The sequence below is a fragment of the Macrobrachium nipponense genome, chromosome 15, assembly GCF_015104395.2.
Source record: "Macrobrachium nipponense isolate FS-2020 chromosome 15, ASM1510439v2, whole genome shotgun sequence".
Taxonomy (NCBI): Eukaryota; Metazoa; Arthropoda; class Malacostraca; order Decapoda; family Palaemonidae; genus Macrobrachium; species Macrobrachium nipponense.
Window position 1 is genome coordinate 64,262,210 of NC_087208.1, and position 26,101 is coordinate 64,288,310.

The 26,101-nt window shown below is 36.7% G+C and overlaps 1 protein-coding gene and 1 long non-coding RNA gene across 6 annotated transcripts in view; one reads left to right on the top strand and one right to left on the bottom strand.

Annotated features, from left to right (window-relative positions):
- Positions 1–26,101, bottom strand: part of LOC135195020 (activating transcription factor 7-interacting protein 1-like) — a 249,497-nt gene that overhangs the window by 103,435 nt on the left and 119,961 nt on the right. The window lies entirely within an intron of this gene.
- On the top strand, positions 2,386–19,996 carry LOC135195021 (uncharacterized). Its single transcript, XR_010310051.1, has 2 exons — positions 2,386–2,949; positions 18,380–19,996. It is a non-coding gene; the product is annotated as an uncharacterized LOC135195021 (long non-coding RNA).

Here is a 26,101-nt window from a genome sequence, read left to right on the forward strand (position 1 = left end):
AGCAAAAACAGATAGAAAGGGAGGACAAAGAAAGCTCGATGTTGATGGGGAGGAACAGCGAGCGGCCATATTGGATCAAGCTCAATTCCTTTCGCACAAAAACTGGTCGCAAAGGAATATCATGAGACCTGGAGTGAAACGAACAAATGTTCACAGATAATTCACAATTTTCTACAATTTTATAAGAATAAATAACGAAGAAATATACTTTTTTTTACCTAAAAAGTTGTCATTTAACATAGAACTGGCATATGCGCGAACATTTCCGCTTCTTTGGGAGAGATGGCAGCACTGAACGCCGTGACTGGTCTTCAATTCCCTAATAAAAAAATGCCTGTGTCACATCTGTTCTTCAACTGACTAAAATACTTATCAATACACTAATGGAGCATAAGTATATACATTCATGTATGCTTGAGAGAGAGAGAGAGAGAGAGAGAGAGAGAGAGAGAGAGAGAGAGAGAGAGAGAGAATGTACATAGCTGACAACAAAGTAGGTCGTGGCAATTCCAACGTTCTCATAAGGATACGTCATCTAAAACTTCGTTTTATATTCGGTATAGAAGGTTCGAAACAATGCTGATGAGACTTCACAGTAAATGAAGTGACAGATATGGAAATTAACGAAAAAGTAGAGGTTAACCTTTGATTATGATTCAACAGTAAGAATGCAGCAAAGAATACTACACACATTATATATATATATATATATATATATATATATTTTAATATATAATATGTATATATTATCTATATATATAAATGTATATACATATATACACATAAGTGTGTGTGTACACGAAGACAGTTCTCGTAAAACTTCTAACAAATCACTTATAACAACAAATCAGTTGAATGAATCCTCTCCTGCTAACATGCAGCTGCACAAGTTATGAAAGTCCTGGAGCGCAGAAGTGGCGGGAGAAAACTTCACTCATCCGCCATATTGGATACAGTGTATCGCGGAATTTTATTCCATAAAAAAAAAATTCCCGCACGCCAATTTAACAGATACTTCAAGCAGGACAAGATATCGTCAATGGAAACTTCAATCATATAGTGGAATTTCATCAACAATAAGGGCCCGGTAAGGGACCCTTTTTAAATCGTAGCATAAATGTGTATTTGGCAACGCTGTGCACTGTACATAGATTACCACCACAGACCCGCCATGAGCGGTGGCAGCACCGACCTCGGCCCAATCTCCCGCTCAAATTTGTTTGTTTCGCTGTTCTGCTTGTCTCACTATTTTTCACTATTAGTTGAAACGTGTAATGAATGTACAATCGCTATAAATTCGGTTCAATTTTAGCCTTTTCATCAGATTTCTCAGATAAAAAAAACCCTACTTAATTTCCTGAGTGTGGTACTTCACATTTGACTTCTAAATGTGCACATTTAAGGATACTTATTCATTCATCATAATTGTGCACTCTCTCAAGATACAGGATAAGCTACATTTTCCTCTTATACAAGTATAGCAAACTCATCCTTTTCTTAATGCCCTGCTCAATCAATTGAAGTATCTGAACCTTTATTTAGAGTTTCCTGGGACATCTATGTCACTTTTCGTAACCACAGCCCAAATGGAATGGTGACCATTATAACAGCTGTTTTCAACCCTCGTGCTTTGTCACAGCCTGTTTGCTTCACAGAGTAATTTAGCACCCACTTTCATTGCATAAGTGCTTTTGTTTTTTACCGTTATAATTTCATTCTTGTTAATGTTCAGTTGGAAGCAATCAACACTAATTAATCCATAAATACAGATTATATCTATATCTATCTATCTATCTATCTATCTATCTACTCATATATATATATATATATATATATATATATATATATATATATATATACAGTAGATGCACGTGACTTCATTAAATAAGCGAATACCACAGGAAAATGATAGGCAGAAATACAGTTGGAAAGGTTATGAGGTACATAAAGATCAAGAATACCAGATGGGTAATTGTCGAAAGGGTAAAAGTCAAAAAGAGATAATCAAGGATTATCGGATATCACACAGTCACAAACTTAACATTGATTTAACCCTAACAGAAACTACAACGTATCCATCTACAACTTTTTCATTATAAAGGCATCGAGTTTAAATAAACCAAGGTTTAATTTAGAACATCTCCATTATTTGACTTGATCATTAGCAATCTAGCTTACTGTCATTTACCTACACAGATTAATTTAGGCAAATTGCATCTGCAAGGCTGAAGGACCAAAGTTCGAGACCAGTGCGAGGACGGACGTATTGGGCGACTGTTCAAAATTCACCGTGTATGTTTCTATCTAAGAACTTAATGTTCTATGTGGTTATCTCATCTCAACCAGCGATAGATAGAGAGAAGAGAACTCTTTCATGCACCACCTCTTCTGTGGGGTAAGGTTGCACGGTAATGATAAAATTTACGTACTCAGTCCACATACTGTGAGCTGAAGTGAGAGCATCGGTTACTTTGTTGTTTACCTTTCTTGTGCAATCAAATAGCATCTCCATGAAACACATTACAATAAAATAAAAAGAAAACCGCTGGGACTGCTAACGCGTTTGACACAAGAGGCTACCAGCCATATTGGATTCGGACCATTCAGTACAGTTGAACGCTGTCGCCTACGAAGTAAAGTCTTTTCGGTGAAAGTTCTCATTGGGTTTCCGGACAAAGGAACATATTAATGCCTACTAATACGTAATTTGCTATAACTCGGTAGTCGATTACATGGTATGGATTTACAAAAAATAATGGAGATTTGGCACAGCGGGTAACTATCTCTTTTTAAAGGTAGATGGCAGCACGAGCCACTCAGTGAGTCTCTTGCATTCCACGGCCACGTTCCCCAACCCTTTTCTGTGTACACGCACTTGGAACTGATTAATTTTGCCTTGCTGATGACGAACAGATAGAAAAATAAGAAAGGCTGGAAGTTACCGACATTGTGAGTCAAAGGATCAGCGTTCCAATATCAGGAAGTATATCCTTTTTCCTAAATAATTTTATTACTAGTTCTGACTTCTCTTGCAATATCCTGCTCCTTTTCATTAGCATAGTCCTGGTCTGAAGTGCTTTACATTATATATATATATATATATATATATATATATATATATATATATATATATATATATACACACAAACAGAACTAGGCAGTTTTCGTATAGCTAATATTGCTATAAGTAGATATACGTGTTAGTATTAAAGCCTTTCAGTAGTTTTATCTCTCTTACCTTGTGATGTTGGTAACAGCAGTGATGGGACTGACCCTGCTTTAAGTATCTTTTGATTTCTTGGTACTGGTAGGCGAGGCTCACGTATATACATTTCAAACGCTGCCGGTTCAAAATGCTCGCTGCATAGAACTGCTGTATCGACGTTAAAAAATGGATCCTTTCGTTTGCAAAGACGAACCCACTTCTCTCTCAATTTTTCGTTCTTAGGGAAGCAATGCACACTAACCTCATCACCCAGTTTCCTCCAATTCGATAAACAGCCGAGCACTGCACAGTTTATAGGCATTTTGTTGAGTGATAACAACGCCACTACGGTAATATACAAGACCTGTTGTTTTAATAAAAATATGGAATAAACGTTTTCCTGCCAAACAACAGCCTAGTTTATAAACGAATGAGGCGGTAGCCTGACCATGATTGAGATAAACCTCTCTACTGTCTAGTCTAGTAGACTGGGATAAACAAAGTCGGGAGGCTGACACTAACGATAAAATCCGGGATGGGGAGGTAGTGACAAACTTCTATCACACGTGGATTGGGCATTTTTTTTCCTTTCGACCTTGACCTTCATATACCCTTCAACATCTTAAACTTACGAACCGCAACCTTTCAGAACGGGGTCATCGATATGAAGTAAGCCAGAAATCAGACGAAATTATTGGGAAAGTTTCCCTAAAAACACCAATAAATCATAAACATCGAAGTGCTAATGAATCTGTATGACTGTTCATCATCTGAGAAATATTTCAGATATATTTAGGCAAGGGAGCATCAAGCAACATGTGGTATCCACCCTGGGGGGGGAGGGACTTGAACCGAACGTTCAACCGTAGCCTCCTGGATGGTCAGTTCTGTTGTTGGGCACGGGAGGGGGGAAATAATTTCCACTCGATACAAAACACCAGGAAATTTTTTAACCTTTTCATTGCGCTTTATCGTTTGATAAAGGATACTCTACATAGCAATACGATATATATAATTGGCAAGGTAATATAAAAGGTTGCATTGTGCAATAATAAAGTAAAGAATACACTTCCACGGCAGCAAAGTCAAGGTTAAATATAGTCTCGTAATGATACTAAAACCAGCATCACATTTTGAAAACTCACAAAACAGACAGCGATCACAGGCAAATATAAGTAGGCCTAAGTGAACTGCACACCAAAGTAAATAAAATGTCTGCGTCTTTTTCTTAGTACTATACTGTGCAACAACTGGGATGAACCACAGGATACTTGCCCATGGCCCACCGTCAAGCATAATCCATGTATGTATAAAACCCATGGTTTTATACAATACATACATATCATCAGATTATGGCACCTTGCACTCTGCTACATGGCCCCCAGTTTGGGAACCACTCATCTATATATTTCTGGAAAGGCACCTAATGTTATTTTTGCTCTTTGCATGAAATTTAACGTTTGTGTTGATTTTGTTTTGCCAAATACTTTTTATAGCAAAGTATAGGGAATTTTTGTTTTGGATTATCCTCTAGTTTTGACTTATAATCATGACACATTCGCACATATATACTATATCACTTTCAGATTTTTTTTTTCATTCCTGATTCTCGACAGCCAATTATATTTAACCTCATATATTCCCCAAAAATGTGATTCTAACAGTACTCTTTTCAAATCTCTCTCTCTGCCTTTTCTTTCCAATGTTCATTAAACTGTTCATACCACCGTGTAATTCTTCACCAACATTAAACACAAGAGTCAGACACGATCAGTTAAAAAAAAAACTTTCCTTTGGCTTCTTATAAACAGTCCATAGTCCTCCCGAAATTTGGAAGATCCAGTACAGACATTCAGGAAAAACCCTATAGCATTGTCAAACGTGATCGTTTTAAGATTGCTCTCTCTGGATTCTCTCGCATGAGGGCGTTGACCTACAAATATCCAAGTCAGGTGTCCTCCCGCCCAGTGAATCCACCCCACCCCCACACCACACACACCCTTTGGCCTTACTGGCGTTGCCTCAACTCACCTGTGCGAATTGAGTTGGTAACCTGTCTCAAAATTAGACAACTTTAACCATGAATTTGACCCTGAAGCGGTTATGGTAACATTTTAGTCTGCCTGTTACATAAAAATTCATAGCATTGCGTTCGCTTAAAAAGTCATCTATGGTGGTTGTAATCTTGCCTCTTCTAACTTTAGTTAGAGGAGCAAGACGTTTTTGCCAAGTGAATTCTCACCCAGGTGTGTTCATGTACTACAGCACAATTATTCTAAATTTCCCTTTGAACAAATGATTAGCATTGCGTTTTCTTATACAATTATGACTGTTGTCCCCTTAGATTTCTTGGTTTATAATTTTTGTTCAAGTTAAAAAATACATTTTAAATTTAATTTTAAGATTCAATATTTTTTTTTCATTATTATTTCACTGGTCAAAACAACATGTTTTATTGTCTTCTAATTCAAGTTACATTAGAGCTACAATCTTCGCCAGCAGAGGCGATACTCGCTGGTGAAAACATAGAAAGATACGTAAACACAGATAAATGGTAAAATTGTTATCGTTACCCCAATGATATGGGGTTGACAAATGCAACCAATCCTTAAAGGATTACCTGTGACTTGATTCGGCCCCCAGCGATTGATTCTCTTGGCCATAAACCCTTGTAAAGTTCATTCCTCCGCTCTCTCTCTCTCTCTCTCTCTCTCTCTCTCTCTCTCTCTCTCTCTCTCTCTCTCTCTCTCTCTCTTTTCGTTTGTCCTTTCAAGTAACCAAAATATAGTCGACAGCAAATCTTAAAATTTCTACAAGTGTACAAGACGTTTCATGAACTTTATATAAATTCGGGAGTTCAGTACGCTGAACCAGCTTTACCACTGTTTTTTTCTTTAAGCTTACAGCAATAAATTACAACTATTAAAACAAGCAAAAAATACGCCGAAGTTTCTTCGGCTCAATCAACTTTTCTGTAGAGCATAATGCTGTATGAGCCGCGTCCCACGAATTTTTTAGCCACGGCGTGGTGGTTTCGTCCTATAGCGTTGCCAGACGTACGATCATGTCTAATTTTAACCTGAAATAACATTAAAACTACGGAGACCAGAGGGCTGCAAGTTGCTATGCTTGATGATTGGAGGGTGGATGATCACCATTCCAATTTGCAGCCCTCTGACCTTAGTAGTTTTTGAGATCTGAGGGCGGACAGAAAAAGTGCGGACGGACAAACAAAGTATCTCAAGGACCTAGAATATTTAGATGGGAGAAATCATGGAAACTTGATAAACTGCGCAGGGAATTCTGTGTTAATCGTAAAACGCCACACGATTTACAAAGCTTGATGAAGAGAATGCGTCCTCTATTTAGAGATAAGGGACTCGAGATAAACCGTACAACAACAGAAGCACTGTGGACAGATCATGAAAGAAGCGATAACGGATTACTAAGATAAGAGACTTAAAATATTTTGGAACCAAAGGTATCCAGTCCAGGTTCTTTTAAGATAGAATTTAGCGAGAGAGAGAGAGAGAGAGAGAACATGCAAATCAAACGATGGGCAGGCTGAATAAGATCCGGAAATCGGATGTAAAACTGCATACAAAAGCCAAATCATACAGAAGTCTAATATGTGTATTCTTATGCGGATATGAATCATGGTGTGACAGCTAAATTATAACGTGGATATGAATCATGGTGTGACAGTTAAATTATAACTTAAGTATTTTGACGCTTTCAGAAAGTAGTTTAAAGAAGATTAAAATATTAGGAGTTACATGGTAGGACAGAGTTAGGAATGATGTCACTGAAAAATTCACACTCACACATATATATATACATACATATATATACATACATACACACACACACACACACACACACATATATATATATATATATATATATAACACGATTTTTTATAAAATGAATTTTTATAAATATACTTACCAAGTAACTGCTTAGCTAACGATTGGCTATACATATATATATATATATATATATATATATATATATATATATATATATATATAATTTTTTCCCTTATATAATCCCAACTCTATTCAGCCATTTGACCCCCTTGATATTCCTTCTTAAATTTCTTAAATTGTTGTAAGGAAATCTTCAAAATATTTTCAATGATTTAACGTTTAGAATGTACATATGGCACATATGTATATAATTAATAAATGTAGACTTAACAGATACAGGTATGAGATAAGTCGTACCCTTTACTGATATGTAAATGCGGCTGAAAGTTCAATCCCTCCGTCAAGCAAAAGAGCACACCTTAAGATGGAAAGAACAGGTCAAGGAGTATAGAGATTCAAGGTCAACACATCTTCGTTCCAAAACTGACCGCGGTCTGCGCAGGGCAAGTCTTTGGCCCAGGTTGCGTCTGGGACGTCACTCGCTACCGGCTATATTTAAAAAAAAAAAAAATTACTGGTCATTTGTACCGGATGCATATGTAATTGTAATAACCACAATGCCCTCTAACTTCTCAAATTCCTTTATATATATATATTATATATAGATATATATAATATATAATATATATATATAGATACTACGAGAGAGAGAGAGAGAGAGAGAGAGAGAGAGAGAGAGAGAGAGAGAGAGAGATATGTCACTGAGGAAAATAAACAACGGAGTATCCGCGAGACCTTTCGACGTTCAAACGTCCTTTACTAAGCAGATGAACTGACATACATGAGGAAATGAGAAAAAAGACAAAACAAGAAGATTCGTATAATTGACAGATAGGGATTATAAAGAGATTAGTACCTAGAATCCGACACACCTGGAAGATGAGTAACCTTCCCAAACAAGCATAAACAATGGGTGCAATTAAAAGTTTAAGACAATCATCTCAGATACAAGGACAAGACAATTAAAGGATTATAGGTGACAGCTATTCAGAACTTTGGTAAACAAAACCATATTCACAATACATAATCACAATACACGTTAGACATACATTACAATGAAGATAACTCTAAGGCAGCTAATTTTTATTTAAGTCGGTAATTATATCTTTGAGGTCATTCTTAAACATGTTACAAATACAAGGGTCTAAATGAAAAAGGCCACGAATAACATTGAAATTACAATGAAAAGTAAGTTGTATTAAAGCAGATTTTAAAAGATTTCGTGATAAGACATCTCTTGACCTTGCAATTACTGAACTACCAACCCAATTTATTCGGTGGTTGTTTTCACTTAAATGAATGAATATTGCATTAAATGTTTGCCCAGTTTTTACAGAATATTTATGCTGGCTTAGCCTTACTTCTAGGCCCTTGGTAGACTGTCCGAGATAAAATGAGGGACAATCCATACATGGAATTTTATATATTATGTTGTTGCTTTCTCTGGGGCCATTTTTTATTAACATTCCTTTTAGTGTGTTATTATAGGAAAAAACAAAGTTGACATTAAAAGCTTTTAACAATGATTTAATGGTCTCAAATCCGTTAAAATAAGGCAAACTGAGAATGTTCTTAGAATTCTCTTTCTGCGTGTTACTTACACTATAAAACTTTTTGTGGGGTTTATTATAACAAATATCTAATATATGTGAAGGATAGTATAAATCTCTCCCTATTTTTCTTATGTATTAAATTTCTTTATCCAAATATTGGGGACTGACAATACCCAATGCTTGTAAAAACATAGAAGAAAAAATTGATATTTTAATTTTTCTTCGTGGCATATATCTTTATTTATGGATTTATCACGTTCCTAACTTTCGTGATTTAGTTATACACACACACACACACACATTTATATATATATATATATATATATATATATATATACATATATATACACACTTGTCACTACAAAGCATTGAACTCAGTCCAACTTCAAAGAAATATAAAGAAAGTATGATGTCCGGTAGCGGGAAACGAACCCGCGATACCATAATCACGACGAGGCCACCTTCAGAATAATTTTTTTAGCTCATTGTTTTACATTAGATGAAAAAGTGTGCATAAACAGTGATCCTGCGAGAAAACTTTATTATAGACCTTGGAACATGTAAGCCATTGCGCACCTTTTAGTGACGTCACGATTCGCATATACTAACTACTGCACACGTGTTCGAGCCAGTTTGAGGTCAACAATACCAGAACGTATTGTTCACTCATGTAATCTTCCTTTTCTTCATTCATTATTCAGTTGAAATGCCAAACACGAACTCTGTATTCTCCTTTCCTTTTAATGTTTTTATCTTTTGTTAATTTACTATTATTTTTTTTGTTTTTTAATAAGTGGGGCATCTTCTTTCTGTATTTCCCTTCACCTCGTCTTACATCTTCCTAATGAACACCGTATTCTTTGGAAACTTGAATTTAAAGTCAATAGCCTCTGTGAGCTTAATCCACATGAATAAGTTTCATCTTCTGAATAATAATAATTAAACGCATAAGTCACAACAAATGGAATGGACATACTACAAAAGCCTCATTAAAACTTTCAGGCTGTCATGTTGGTAACCGGTAATAATGTCACAGGGAAAAAACTCACAGGAAAAAAATGTCAATTTCGGCTAGGAAAAAAAAAGTCACATTAATTTATGGTGGCCGTTAATAAAGTCACAGGGAAAAAGTCTCAATTTTGGCTATTACATAAACACTAGTATATATAAATATGTCTAATGTATGTATTTTACTGATTGCATGAAAAATAGAATGAATTCTTTCTCATTACTTCGAGTGCAAACTTGTTGGTTCAGAACTTCAGAGATTCTTCAGCGACAAAAAATTTTGTTTTTGTTTTTCTTTGCTTCAGAGGATACTATAACGCTGCGTTGACCTACCTCAAAAGCGAAATTCTTCTCTTTAATCTCTGGAGGAATGTTAATCCATTCCTCTTTACCTGCTCGTCACACCCTTTATACTCCACTCGACTGACAACAACAACACAATTTATATGATTGTTTTTTGTCTACCAAAGAACACACTGAAAACACACACACACACACACACTGTGCATGTGTGTTAATACCAATGGATTAAACAGACTCAAATTAGCAGTATCATTTCCTGAGAGAGAGAGAGAGAGAGAGAGAGGAAATTACTTAGGACTCTTAAGACCTGGCAGATGTAGAAATATTTTATTATCTCGGGAGCATTTTTTGTTAATCCTGGGTTCTTTTGTAAGGTCAGTTCATGGGATTTCGAAAGAAAAATAATCTGAGTAGCAGCACACAACCAAATGACTCGGTTCACGCGTTAGCAGATACATGGTAATTTTTTTTTTTTTTTTTTTTTTTTTTGTTTTTTTTTTTTTTTTTTTTTTTTTTTTTTGGGGGGGGTGAAAATTTGGGGGTCGCACGACATGCGAGTCACATATTATATATATATATATATATATATATATATATATATATATATATATATATATATATAATATGTGACTCGCATGTCGTGCGACCCCCAAATTTTCACCCCCCCCCAAAAAAAAAAAATTACCATGTATCTGCTAACGCGTGAACCGAGTCATTTGGTTGTGTGCTGCTACTCAGATTATTTTTCTTTCGAAATCCCATGAATATTACATGATAAAAAGCAATGTGGGAACATTCTTTAGAAGTAATACACATAACTTAACCTGGTCAGGGGCCAAGGAGGCCATGGAGGAAAGTCTGCCCTGAAACCACTGTCCAGGATGTGTGAGTGTGTGAACCTTACCTAAGCAAATGTATGAAAAACATCAACAACCTATATTCCTTGGGAACCACTCCGGCTCTCACAAGAACGAGAAGGATGATGTGTCTTAACCTAGATAAGTATGTTCGTTCGTATGCCTGTATCTTTTGATTAGGTTTGCTCGCCTATGATTTGGAAATGTATTGTAACTCAGACTTCCTCTACTCCTCTTGGTTCAAACATCTATTCAGAAACCTTCTCTGCAAGCTATCTCAAGATGTAAACCTGTTACAGAAATATAAGTGTATTTTTGCTACTCTGTGTTTCCACGACTTACCCTCTACCCACACAAGAAATGAATATCGAGTTAAGAGAATATCTTTGCATTTAAACGGAGAAAGAGACAGAGAGAGAGATAGAGCGAGATCACCCAATGATGTTCGCAATGCGAACCAAAATTACAAACCAAGGTACGTTTTGTAACACCGCGAACCACTAATAAATGGTGCGCAGCTAACGTGGGAATATTGACGGTAGCAAAACTTAAACTTTATCATATATCAGAATCTTTCTACAATGTCGGAACAGGAGAATCTACAATCAGCCACAATCGCCAACATCGTGTCTTAGGCAGCAGCGTTAAGGCACCACGAGACTTCAGCTAATCGTACAGAGCCGACCTTGGAGCAAGTGCATCTTTATTAAAATATATAAGCCATACGATATATATTGGCTTCTTCCTAGTAAGTTGGCCTTCATAGACAGTGTGGAACTTCGAGAAATTCCGCCGTACGTGACTTCCGCAGAGTATCATCAACATACCAACCAAAGGGAAAACAGACGTTCTACAAACAAACACACCGCACGAATCTTCGATCTGTGTCACTCGGAAGCAAGGAAGGAAGCCAGCTGATCCATGACGTCATAAAAACACCACAGGCTTCTCCCTTATATACCAGCTAAGTAAACCTCCTTTATTCATTCGGTGTGAAACATTAGTGTCCTAGTGTTTTACGCAGGTCATGAGATCACTATTCTGGCAAGTTACGAGACATCATTTAAACTCACTTTTTCTTGCAGGAATCTATCTTTATAATTTTGTTAACCGTTCCTGCTGGATTTCAACTTTGTCATTCATGCCAACCCTTCTTTATCAGAGGTTTTACTGAAATATTTTATCATATCTTAAGTGCCTAACTTTATCATTTTGGAGGACACATTATCATTTCTGTGCCACATTGTGTTTTATATAGCATATGCGTTAACGTAGTGGATGTGTGTACTCTTATAGGTACTTTGATAGGGTTGCCAACAGACATAGTAATAGTAAGAAACCACAGGCAAAGATGGCAACCGCAGTTCTCTCGGGGGCATCTGCGCCGGTCTCACCCAGTAACCTGGTAGTCACTTTAGTTAATGCTAGATCTGCAATAGTTCCTTTCCAAGGCCGCATTAATGGGTTTTTGCCTGAAGGGGTAGAATCATGGATTTCATCCGTGGATGCTCATTTGAAAGCTAAATGTATCAGTTTGCTGTCCCTACAGCTACAGGAAGCTAAAAGCTTAACTGACTTTGCCAAAAGGGGATGCTGGGTCCTACCTTAGAGGTGCTTCCTTTCAGGAGGCAAAGACATGGGAAGAATTTAAAGTTAAATTACACTCAGTATATGGTAGTGAGGAAGCCTTGGACAAGGTTTTAGCTTTAAGAAACCTTTTTGACCTGGTCTCTATGACTCATCTTAGCTTGGTTGATAGAGCAGCATTTATTGCACCGTCTGAATGAATATCTAGACCAATTGAATACATCTAATTGGGTTAGCGGCAAAGATATGACTGTAAAGGATTTTGCCAGGCTCATATACTTAACTTTCATAACAGCTATGTTGCCAGAAGCCTTGGTACGGTGTTTTGATGAAGAACTAATGTCAGATAGTACGGAACTTGATATCTACAAACAAATTAAGAAACATATGTCTAAGTGTGCAGATTTAGATTCCTCACTTGTCCAAGTTTTTGCAACGAATGAAAACAAACCACAGCAGGTAAACGTAGTTAATAGTAACAAAGCGGGGATAACTTGTTTTAACTGCAAACGCACAGGACATATGATCGGCGATTGCTGTACACGTTTTTGCTCCATTCATAATAGCTCAAGTCATGCGTACGCTCGCTGTTTTTCGCGCAACTAGGCGCAGAGTAATGCTAAAAACGCACAGCACGTGGCAAATGACAATAAGAAGAAACATCTACATTATCACAAAAAGAAACAAGCGAACAGTAACTCTGCTCAGAATCAGAATCAGAAACAAGCAAATCGGGCTTCAGGGAACTCGGTTCCTAACCCGTCTAGCCAAAACAATCAAAGTCAGTCAAATTTTCCAAGTGTCCAAAGCAAAGCAAATACCACACAAATAACGCCAGCAAGGTGGGGGGGGTTATCCGTATCAACATCCGTTGAATTAAAAAATAAATTTAATAATTTAGAAGACTTATGTGAAACAGAATTTTCCTATGAATCACATGACCGTATCCAAAAATCAGTGCAGGACCCCGTACATTTTCATAGAATTCATGCTGTGATCAGTAATGATGACTTACGCCCTACTTTACACGCCATAAATCTAGAATATAAGCCTTTTACATTGTTTTTTTTATCCCGGTAGTCCACATAATATCATGGACTGACAGACTCATCACTTTGTTGTTTTCGAACTTCCCTATTGAGAGGTCCGGGGTACGACTTTCGGGCATCAGCAATAACGAACTAAGTGTTGTAGGTGTAACTCAGATTCAGTACAAGGTGGTTAAGCGCACGCTTACCGATACATTTATAGTTGTACAACACATTGATATGTATCCAGTAGTAATTGTAGGATATCCATCCATGCGCATTCAAAATATTATCCTAGCTCCTGCCAAAAATGGAGTGTTTATCAAAGGAAAATTCTACAAATCTCCCAACACATTAAAATCCGTTTTGGACAAAAAGGAGACAGACAATCAAACAGTAATGTATATTGAAGAACCAATCACCTGTCTCATAAATCATGACATTGTCCAAGCGACCCATCATAATTCTCGCACACCCGTACTGGCAGCGTGCATGCAATCTATCGAGCCTAATGCACCCTCGTATCTCTCAGTGCGTGTTAAGAAAACCTTGCCGGGACCTGAAATTTTAATCCTTCCAGACACTGAAAATTAACTGACTTTCCATGACACAAGCCTTATACACTGTTGACTCACAGCATCAGGTTAACATTGAAGTCTGTAACGACTTGAATACCGATCTAGTAATCAAACAAAATCGGCACATCATGGATATGGAAGTGTACAAATACCACATTCTTACCGTTGCTAAAATTAATCACGCTCAACCCATTGTTGATGAATCCCTCTTACAATCTATCAAAAGTAAAATCGATAAAGACATTCAAGATGTGGGGATCCAGAAGAAATTTTTTGAACTTTTATCTAAATATCATGATGTTTTCTCAACTAGCAAGGGATCTCTAGGGAAAACGGATGTCAGTGAACACCATATACGGTTAAAAGACAAGCATAAAGTTATTTACGTACCTTCGTATCGACTCCCTATGAAATTTCAGAATGAAATTAATGACGAAGTAGAAAAGATGTTAGAAGAAGGAGTATTAGGAAATCGAACAGCCCTTATAACTTTCCTTTAATTGTTGTACCCAAAAAAGATCGGACTTGGCAAATTTGCGTAGATTTCCGTTGCTTAAACGAGGAAACAATTCCCGATCTTTTCCGGTGCCATGTAACGACAATATCTTATCCTTGTTAGGACAGAATAGATATTTCACTATCTTGGTTCCAGAATGATTAATATAGTGTTTGGAAACTTACTGGGAGATACCCTTCACGCCTATATGGACGATCTTATAATCTTTTCTCATACCTTAGAAGAACATTTGCATAAACTAGAACTAGTGGTCCAGAGATTAAGACAACACAATTTATGAGAAAAAATATCTAAATATGAGTTTTGTAAGACAGAGTTAGTCTATTTAGGTTTTACGGTATCTAGTCAAAGTCTTAAAGGTAGTCCACGATAAGGTGTCGGCTATCCGTAACTTTCCGGTACCTACTAATGTTGAGTGCATACAACAATTTTTGGGGTGCAGCAGTTACTACCACAGGTTTGTGCCCAACTATTCAATCATAGCAGCTCCTTTAACTGATCTTACGAAGAAGGGCATAGAATTTATATGGTCTGAAACGAATCAACAGGCATTCGATACTTTGAAGGAAAAATTGTGCAGTTCACCTATCTTAAAATTCCCTGATTTCAGTAAGGAATTCTTTATCGCAACTGACGCCTCAGACCAGGGGGTAGGAGGGGTACTGCTTCAGCAATATGATATAAAGTTTTTCCCAATAGCTTTTATTGCACGTAAAGTGAAGCCCTCTGAAAGTAAATATGCTGTAATAGACAAGGAAGGGCTAGCTATCATTAACTCACTAGTACATTTTAAGCTCATAATCTATGGGTATCCTGTTAAGGTCCTTACTGACCATAAGCCCCTTACTGACTTCTTCAAAGGCTTTAATCACAGTCCCAAAAGAACTCGGTGGCATATGATCATTCAGGACTTTGGCGCAAAGATAGGATACTTACCTGAGAAAGCAAATATCATCACTGATGCATTATCCCGCAACCCCGCGCCATCATGCACGGAACCATTAGCTGAACTAGAAGATATAGCAACTTCCTACCCATTGTTAAAAGAGTATCTCAACAAGAAAATTGACTAACCCAAACGATCGCACACATTGAAGACCTGGGTTGGAGTGCTGAACTGGTACAGACTGAACAAAGGAAAGATCAGCAGTTAAGTAAAATAATAGATGCTTTGAACGTAAATCCTAAAGAAAAAGAATATTTAAAGTATGCACAGCAGAATCATATGATCAAAGATAATATTCTGTGTAGGTCCATGACGAGGAAAACCCGAAGCACACCGCAGGTGACTAACGACCAGGTAGTAGTACCAATCTCTTTTATACCAATCGTCCTAAACTGGTTGCATTCTAATCACTTACACGGTCATCCCAGGTTCTCTATCATGTCACAGAAAGCCAAATCACTATTCTACTGGTCTACAATGCTTACAGATATAAATAAAAAAAACACATAGCTAATGTCACATTTGTCACAAAAACAAAGGGCACACTAAGACACCTGTCAGCCTGGGGGCCTGGGGGCCTACCCTGTGCCAAACCAACCCTTTGAAAGAAACCTTAGATTTGTTAACAGGGTTTTACGAGTCTGACAGGGGAAATAAGCACCTCTTAGTGTTAATTGATGCCTTGACCAGGTACACAGAATTAATAGCGTTGAAAACAAAAACCTCAATTGAATGCACTAGGAAATTCTATGAGTGCTACATCTGTAAACACGGAATTCCACACATGATAATCTCCGACTCTGGTGGAGAATTCAATAATCATTTTCTTTAACTCGTGCAAATTCCTTTGCATTAAGAATATCAATACCATGATTTATCACCAGAGTCAAATGGGTTGGTGAAAAGGGTAAATAGGAAGGTGTTAAATGTCCTACGAGTTACACTTGAAGGTATGGATCCCAATTGGGATATTGCCATCCCCCGGTTCTAAGCACTCTTAATCACAGCTATCATGTATCTATAAAAATGTCGCCACACGAAGCACTTTACGGCACTCCCGCTTGGACGCCTTTCCATAATCCTTACGCCCACAAACAATTTAACAAATCCCTTAAGGGATGTTATGAATGCAAGCGTAAGCAGATATAATATACTTCGTAAGAATCTAGAAGAAGCTCAAATAACAATGAAAAGGAATCATGATAAAACCGCCAACCAAACAAAACCATATGCAGTAGGTGATCGAATCTATATACAAATATACGTGCACAAGGGTTTGAACTATAAACTAATGCCTAAATTCAAAGGACTATTCTGTATTTTCGAAATACTAACAGCAAATAGGCTAAAGGTTCAGATGGTAGCACAGCCTACTAACATAAGAATAGTGCCATTGGCCCATGTTCGAAGCTAGTGGTAGGGGAAATGAAAGGAAAAAAGGAGAGGTATATATTTATACCCATATATAAAACTTACACAATAAACTAGTATTTATAAAACGTGTATGAAAATATATATGATTTTTCACATATTTTTATCTGTATATCACTGAATCAAGAAGTAGCTAATTTAAACATGAGTAATCACACATAATTAACTATTTGCAGGTTTCCAACATGAAGCTTATCTTGTTTGAACTGAACTGCTCGTTCAGGCATTTTTATCGTGTGGGACTAGTTCCAAAGCAAAGGATATTCAATTCAGTCATGGCTCAATTATTGAAAGGACCGAGGACCTATTCCTTACGTCAAGCAATGTAATTCTGGAAATTGATATGCGAGCGATTTTCTTGCCAGAGAATGATGTCATTAATCTAAAAACCGACCTAACATGATTTGCCGAGTCACTGAATCAACTGCACAAACTTTACTTTCCTTACAGACAAAAATCCGCTTGCTCAGACCTTGGGCATCTCCGAGTTATTGTCTTATGATTTGCAAAACAAGACGGCTGAAACAGAATGCTTAGTTCGCGACCTCCTTATGTGGACCGTCAAGACACACTAGCGTAGAAAGGCATAACCCCTATATCTTTATTGTACTTAATATATTTGGATCCGTAGCAAGCTTAGGTCTTGGAGTTTCCAATCGTCTTAAAATTAACACTCAGAATAAGAGAATTGAATTTTTACAACATAAACGTGAATTAATTTTCTCTGAACTTCGCAGGCAGCTAAAGTCAATAAATCAGCTTATGACGTTGGTGAATGAACATTCCAGTAACATAAATCAGATCAAAGACGTGCAGACGTGCAATCATTGCTCGCAACTTTAGCATATTACACTTCGAAAGTGGATCATAAACATATGAAGATTTCTCATTTTATTGAAAAATCCAAAGACTATGTTGAAGCAATCACTTTAGCTACAAAGGGTGTCCTGTCGCCGCACTTGTTACCAATCAAAGATTTAACATTAACCTTAGAGAATGCGCGTGACACACTTGGTTATACTCCTTAGAAGCACATAAGATCGAGTTCTATTATAGCCTAATCTCAGTAAGCGTGGAATATTATAGAATCATGATTAAGATCCCCTTTGATCCTTCCGATGCATGGAAAGTTTACAAAGTCCCTCTGTTTCTTACTTACATGTCAAATAGCTCATTACCAGTAATATCAAATCTGTCTGGCTATGTATTAATTTCCCCTAATAAGGAAACTTTTATGGTCATCAGAGACCTGGACTCGTTCATTAATTGTTTCACAGCCATGGGTAATATGGTTTGTACAGCTGACTCCTTTGAATTCCACAATATATCCGAGGGTTCATGCGAGTCAGACCTAGCCTTTAATGGTACTCTGCCCTACACGCGAGAACACTGCTTGGATCATCTTTACCCTTTTGACGAGTATAAGTTTGCTTACAGGCTGAACAACGGAACCTGGCTGAGATTCTCCATGGAAGAATTTAAAGTCAAATGCCTGGATAGATCAGCTGCACCTTCCAGACTGTTTGTCGCTGCAGACTGCTGCAGTGGAGCAATGACCAACAACACCGTCCACGGAATAAGCACCATTATCAGGGAGAGAGCTTACTTCACAAATTTCTCCTGGGGTAATAAGAATATCCCAGTACTTCCTCTGCCTTTTGACAAAAAGGTAGCCCAGCAGCTGATACGTTTATCTACCATGGACCGGCCTTACCCCCGCTTACTATGTCGCCGAGGACCTTCGTTACTATATCCTGTTAGCTACGACTTTCGTGATGGTGGCGATTATGATCGCTGTGAATGTATTCGTTTGGTGTAGGATGAAGAGAACAAGAATGGCTCACCAACAGAATGTCAGAGCTCGTCCGAACAATCTTCCACGTGCCCTCAAGGTATTTGATGTACAGGTCACAAGAAACCGGCCATTTTATTTGGCACGTGGTGGTTTGTTTGGAATTGTGAAATGGGCGAAAAGTTGATCAGGTCATTAGCTAATTGTGAAGTCAAGAACCTCATTGACAATGCATTCCATTTGTAAAAGTACCTGAATACAAAGTAATCAGCACACACTTACCTATATCAGTGTGCATCTAAGTGAAGCATATAGAATTTAAACAATGAATTAATATATCTGTGTGTATGCACTAGGAATCTATATAAACTGCACATATTTTAATCAAATTTATTTGAATCAGTAATTTGAATCAATAAATACATGCATACATATATCAGGTTACCTATAGTATATTACCTATGAGGTGATACCTATTATCTTATATCTTATCACATTTTGGTACCATTAACTTTTATCAAAATATGATTTTTATCAATATATAATCTTTGTGTGTCATGTAACCATCAGAAATACGTTAGTATTTTTGTTGAATATATATCTTCATGATTTGCTTTTATATAAATGTATCAATAAATCACACATATAACCCTTGGTATTTAGTCAAAATCATAGGCATATGTCTTGTACGTGGATCTATATCTATATACTCTATGTATCTTTTATTTATAGTATATTCATTTATATATATATATGATTTTTACATATAACCAGTCCAATATAATTTTCTTAATCATTCTGTTTTGGTAGTTATATGTTTACCATAACTTGTGTTATCTATATCTGAAATAACACTTGCACACATGCTGTGGTAAGGCAATCTTTCCGACCTGACTGTTCTTTTATATTGGATTTTGTTATTGTGACCGAGCGATATCGGAGGAAAGTATGCCCTAAAACCACTGTCCAGGATGTGTGAGTGTGTGAACCTTACCTAAGGCAAATGTATGAAAAACATCAACAACCTATATTCCTTGGGAACCACTCCGGCTCTCACAAGAACGAGAAGGATGATATGTCTTAACCTAGATAAGGTTCGTATGCCTGTATCTTTGATTAGGTTTGCTCGCCTATGATTTGGAAATGTATTGTAACTCAAGACTTCCTCTACTCCTCTTGGTTCAAACATCTATTCAGAAACCTTCTCTGCAAGCTATCTCAAGAAGTAAACCTGTTACAGAAATATAAGTGTATTTTTGCTACTTCTGTGTTTCCACGACTTACCCTCTACCCATGTAAGAAATAAATATCGAGTTTAGAGAATATCTTTGCATTTAAACAAAAAAGAGACTGAGAGAGATAGATAGAGATCACCCAATGATGTTTGCAATGCGAACCAAAATTACAAACCGGTGGTACGTTTTGTAACACGACGTACCAATAATAATATATATATATATATATTATATATATATATATATATATATATATATATATATAATATATCAAAGGTCTCCAGATGAGCTATTATACTGGTGATTAGCAGAGTCCATCAAAACCATCATAAAATCTCTGGTTTATTACAAAGAAACATTTCGCACAAGCTCAGTGCATCATCAGTCTTAAATAAAACACACTCATATTATAAATAACAGTAAAATAAAATAAAAAATATCAAGAAATTAAATAAAAAACTTAAGAATTAACTTTACTTGAAAAAAAAGTCACAAGAATTGTGTCAATAGTAAAAGAGACACCCAGTGCCTAACAACCTGTTTGAGTGGAGAAGGAAGAACGAATGACCAAGACTGCAGACCTACCCAAGACTTCAGTTATGTTAGATGTAGAGGAACCAGCCGTTTAATGTATAAAGACTCAAATGTGGTGAGGTAGTTACTGTGGCTTGTGCCACCAATAATAGAAAAAAGTTTCTTATTGACTTGAATCCTGCATGTGGACACATGGTTTCTAATAGAGAATGCAGGTTTGCTAATTCTCTGTCCCATTCTGAAACTATATCCTGTGTGACTGCAATATCTCATCTGGGACAACCTTCGGCAAGAACCAACATAAATACCGGGACATCCCGGGCACTTAAATCTGTAAATAATGTTGGATCTCACGAAGGTCGGCAGTTTGTCTTTGTGGTAGAAAAATGTAGAAGTCTTAAGAGGGTGGATAGAGATAAGATGCATATTAAGGCAACCAAACTCTAGTTCAATAATGCGTTTCACTTTACTTGAGAACTTATTATCTGAGCTAAAAGGGATGGTAGCGAGTAGTTTTTTTCTTTTCTACATTGTAAGAGGGGGTCGGTTTAAAAAAATTTTGTGAAAGCATTCTGTTGATGATTTTATAAACCAAATTTTCTGGATATGAATTCTGTGAAAAGAAACTTACTAAAAACTATTTCATTGTGAAAAAGTGACCAGCTTGAAGAGTGACGGATAGCCCTGTCAACCATATTGTAAATGGAGTTAAATTTAAAATTCTTAAAACATGAACTATAAAAACTATTGGCAAGTCCCGTGTACGATTTTTCCTGTATACCGACGTGGTAAATTCACCATTATCTCTACTGACTCTAATGTCTAAGAAAGGCAGTGAGTTGTTAAAATTTCCATAATAAATTTCATATTTTGATGTTGTGTGCTGATATATAACATCTTATTTTCCAAGGTTCTTTGAATAACACAAAATTGTCATCGACATATCGTCTAAAGTAAGCAGTTTTAAAAAAAAAAAAAAAAAAAAAAAAAAGAGCTTCTTCTAAAGAAGACATAAAAATGTTAACAAAAGCAGGTCCCAAAGTGGAGCCCAAGGCAACTCCATCGACCTGCGAGAAAAGTTGACCGTTGAAAACAGTGTCTTGCATAGGAGGCTCAATAAGCGTCTTGAAGAGTTTTCAGTTAAAACCATGAAAAGTTATATATTTTTCGTAAAAAAAATCTTATCTAAAATAATCTTAATAGTTTCATTTAAAGGAACATTTGTAAAGAGTGACTCTGCATCAAAACTGGTCATATGTAGATCACCATCCTGTAAAACTATTTGTTTTTGAAACTCATATCCATTTTTCAGTGAGGATTGGTTATAAGCAATTTCGTTAAGTAAAGTAACTAGATATTTAGATGTTGAATATGCTGGACTAATAGGTCTAATGGGAACACCATCCTTGGTTATTTTAGGGAGACCATATAAAATACTAAACGAAGAGACTGTTACCAATAGTTTTTGATAAGTGGTTTCATCTAAAATGCCCCAATTTTTCAAATTTCTTAAGAATCTGTTAATTTTATCCTCCCTCTTATAAATTCATAAAAAACTTAATTGAATAAATAAAAGGTAAATCCAATGAAGGAAAGTGAAACAGTGGTGTATGTTGCAAGACCTTTCGACTCAACGTCCTTTACTTAGCCTCTGCTGAGTAAAGGACGTCAATTCGAAAGATCTCGCAGCACTCCATTGCTTCACTTTCCTTCGTGGCTTAACATATATATATATATATATATATATATATATATATATATATATATATATATATATATATTATACATATATATATGTGTTTGTGTGTATTTTTCCGTCTGTGGTTTGGTATTCCGCATAAAACGTGGTAAAAACCCTCATTCAAGATGAAAGTTGTTTGCAAGTCACTTTACATTAAGAGTTACATCCGATTCATAAACAACTGCCATCTTTAAAATAACCCAGCCACGTGATCAGGAAAATGGTCTACAAATCCACATTTTCTTTCATACCCCACAAATCAAGCCTATCCCAAAACAAGATTCCACACTTGGGCAGAATTAAGGGAGCGTGCCAATCCTTTTCCTTTAAGCTTTCCCATTACCACTATAGAAGTGGTAGTTTCTCTTCAACAAAAAACCAAATGCCAAAGATTAGGAGTATTTTAAATTCCGCCTCGACGGTTACAATTCTCACCGAGTATTTACAGAGAATTTCTTAAGAGGATGGCCAGTATAACTGCTTAATTAGGTAAGGGTAACAAAATTCTGTTATATTCCATCAAAGAATGAATACTATCTGGAATACCAGTCGACTGGAATCTCTCTCTCTCTCTCTCTCTCTCTCTCTCTCTCTCTCTCTCTCTCTCTCTCTCTCTCTCTCTCTCATTGTTTTTAAGACCAGCTGCAACTTCAGTGACCAAATGGGATGGAATATATACTTTAGGCAAAAGGCCAAGCGCTGGGATCTATGAGGTGAATCAGGGCTGAAAGGGAAATTGAGGTTTCCACGGAGTAACAGGAGGAAAACTTCGCAGTTGCACTATGGAACAATCGTTACGAGCGCGACGGCACTAACATCAAACAGGGATCAATGACTAAATAAAAAAAAAAAAAAAATTCTGTTAAGGAATATGAGGGTGGCTTGTACAATTTGATAACAAATTTTTTTTATAAAAGTTAAAGTGGTAACTATGGAAATATGTAAAATATGAAAAGTGTAAATATTGTACACTGCAGATGTTTCATAATATCAAATAAATAAATAAAACAGCACGTTGATGGGACAACGAAAGTGACAGTAAGAACATCGAATCTCAAAACCCATTTGTTTCCTTGTACTCAAAATGTAAAGCGAACGTTTTTGTTTTATAACGCCAAAACAGGACTTACAATATAGCAAAGCTCAGCAAAATATCAATATAATAATAATAATAATAATAATAATAATAATAATAATAATAATAATAGGGAAAAACTCTCTATCGCGAGAGTATATATAATGTTCTAAAGGGTCCACAATAAAACAAAGTGTTAAGAGTCCGTGTATAATTTTTAAGACTACATAAAGCTTTCAAACCCTTCCCTGGGTTCATCTTCAGTCCAAACGAGCAATTAGTTACATGTACAGAGGTAAATTTAAAAACAAGAGTCGTTGAAGAACGTTAGACACCTGGCCCATTAACGAGCTAACGACCGGTGTCAACGATCTTCAACGACACTTGTTTTTAAATTTACCTCTGTACATTTTGTAAATAATTGCTCATTTGGACTGAAGATGAACCTAGGGAAGGGTTTGAAAGCTTTTTGTAGTCTTAAAAATTATACACGGACTCTTAACACTTGGTATTATTGTGGACCCTTTAGAACAAAATAATAATGTTACGTATGGTCAGGACCCACTATATAAGACAGGTCGGCCAGACAGTGACGTCACACGAGCTCGTCGCGAAGAAACCTGTGGCCACCGAGAGACAACTCGGTCCCTGTAAGCAGGTTCTGTCTACGTCGCCGCCACAGAACGAGCGATCACCCTTCTTCGTCTTCGCATTCATAGTTTTAGTTTTCTATTAATTTTGGGAGTCTACCAGAAACATCGTTATTTATCTGTGTCGGAACTGTAAGTTCATATTTCCATCGACAGACGGCAGTTAGAACCTCCAAGTAATCAAAGTCTATATTATTATAGTTTTAAACATTAAACATTATCTTAGACAAACATGATGTAAACTGTAAAGAGGATAGCTCAGAATATCTCAAACATTCAGTAATTTAAAGAAAATTGAAATAAAGTAACATACATATATATTATATGAGTGTATACACAGACACACACACAAACTTATAAACTTTTCATTCATGTATACACCTGCAACAAGGGACATTAAACTCACCGTCTGGCACAAGAACAGAAGGCAAAGCATCTTCCTTTAACAACCGCTTATTTCTGGGGCTTTCAATATTCAGCAGCCGTGACTTCATATCGTCTATGTAATCTTTGGGCTTGAAATGAGCGGAACAAACCACAGCGTTTTCAGGATTGAACGAACCCGGCCGACGACAGGCAGCCAACCACTTATCCCGGTAGAGTTTCTCCCTCGGAAATCTAAAATACCTTATCCCAAAGTTTTTTGTGTTCAACTTGCTGTTGCGACAACCGAAAATCGCACAACTAGTCGGCATGGCTGTGACGTTCTTTAATCGAAGGATCTTAGATTCCAGCGCGCACGCACGCACGTGCTCTCCTACAACAAGGAAGTAAGGAACTGTTGGTTGACAGTAAGTAAGGCTCAGCAGAGTGCCCTTGGCTTACAACCTGTGAATCACGGGTCACGTGGTCCACCAAGACGAGACCACCATCGGGCCCACTTGACGCGTCGGGACCGAGTGATTCATCAATATGATCCCCGTCTGGCGCAGACCTTGGGACTGGCTGACCCGTCTTCTTCGGGATCTCCGTTCTATACAGAAGGAAGAAGATTCAGGAATAAACCAAATAGATGCCACGAATTTTAAAACGGTATTGGAAGATAGGCCTCGTGAACAAAACCCTCCTGAGCCCTCATTGAAAAGATTAGCTAGCCAGACCTACCAACAGATAACCATGCTAAACAAGTCCCCGTCAATTTTGTTGTTCAGGGTCTAGAGAGCAGAACTGTAATTCAACTCGTTATCAAGAACTGTGCACAACAACAAAAATCTCCACGAAGAAAACGAATCAGGACACAACGCCTTCATTAATACCACCGGTCCAGATTAATACAAACCGTTTTTCAACGAGATGACTGCCGACGTGCATTGGTCGAGGTACGTGACTAATTCAACCTTTCTTTTAATTTTCATTATATAATGTGTAGATATCTAAAACTAATCTTGCAGATGTCTTCCTTCTGGTTATTCTGTTGGAATAATCTAGTTAGATGGCAAATGCCTTTTAACTCGGATAAGTGTTAAGTGTTACAAATAGGAACAAACAAATCCTCATGCCAACTACATGCTTGGGAATGACAAAAAAAAGAAGTGTAGAACAAGAAGAGGACCTTGGAGTCATTATTACCAAGGACTTAAAATCCACAAACCAGTGCATAAAAGCTGAAAAGAAGGCACAGAAACTAGTGGGATGCATATAGAGGCAGTTTAAGTAAAAAATTTTATTTTTCACTATGAATACAATCAAAGCATAAAAGTAAAATAACATTCAATAAAATCAAGAGTTCCAGCATTATTTCAAACGAATGATGCCAAACTCTTCTGTCTGAACGTCAAATTCACACAGCCAATGGTACTTTTAATACCTGCAACTCAGCGCACTACTAAATGCAAATTTATTTTCCATTGTATTGGTATGCATAAAAGAAAAATGACTTTGAAAATTACATGAGAAAATACAATAAATATAAGATGAACCTGAAGTGTCTTTCAGAATCGATTCTAAATGAAAATGGGAGAGAAATTTAAAACAATGAAACGATGGTTCTCAAATTCCTATTAAAAATGTGAGGAAATTAGAAGACGGGTATCTTAAAGGTCACCCTTCAGTTCACAAAGGTTATTAAATCACTTAAAAAATAAAAAGAAACTTTATTCGGTGACATTAGCAAATGGTTTGAGCCATTTCAG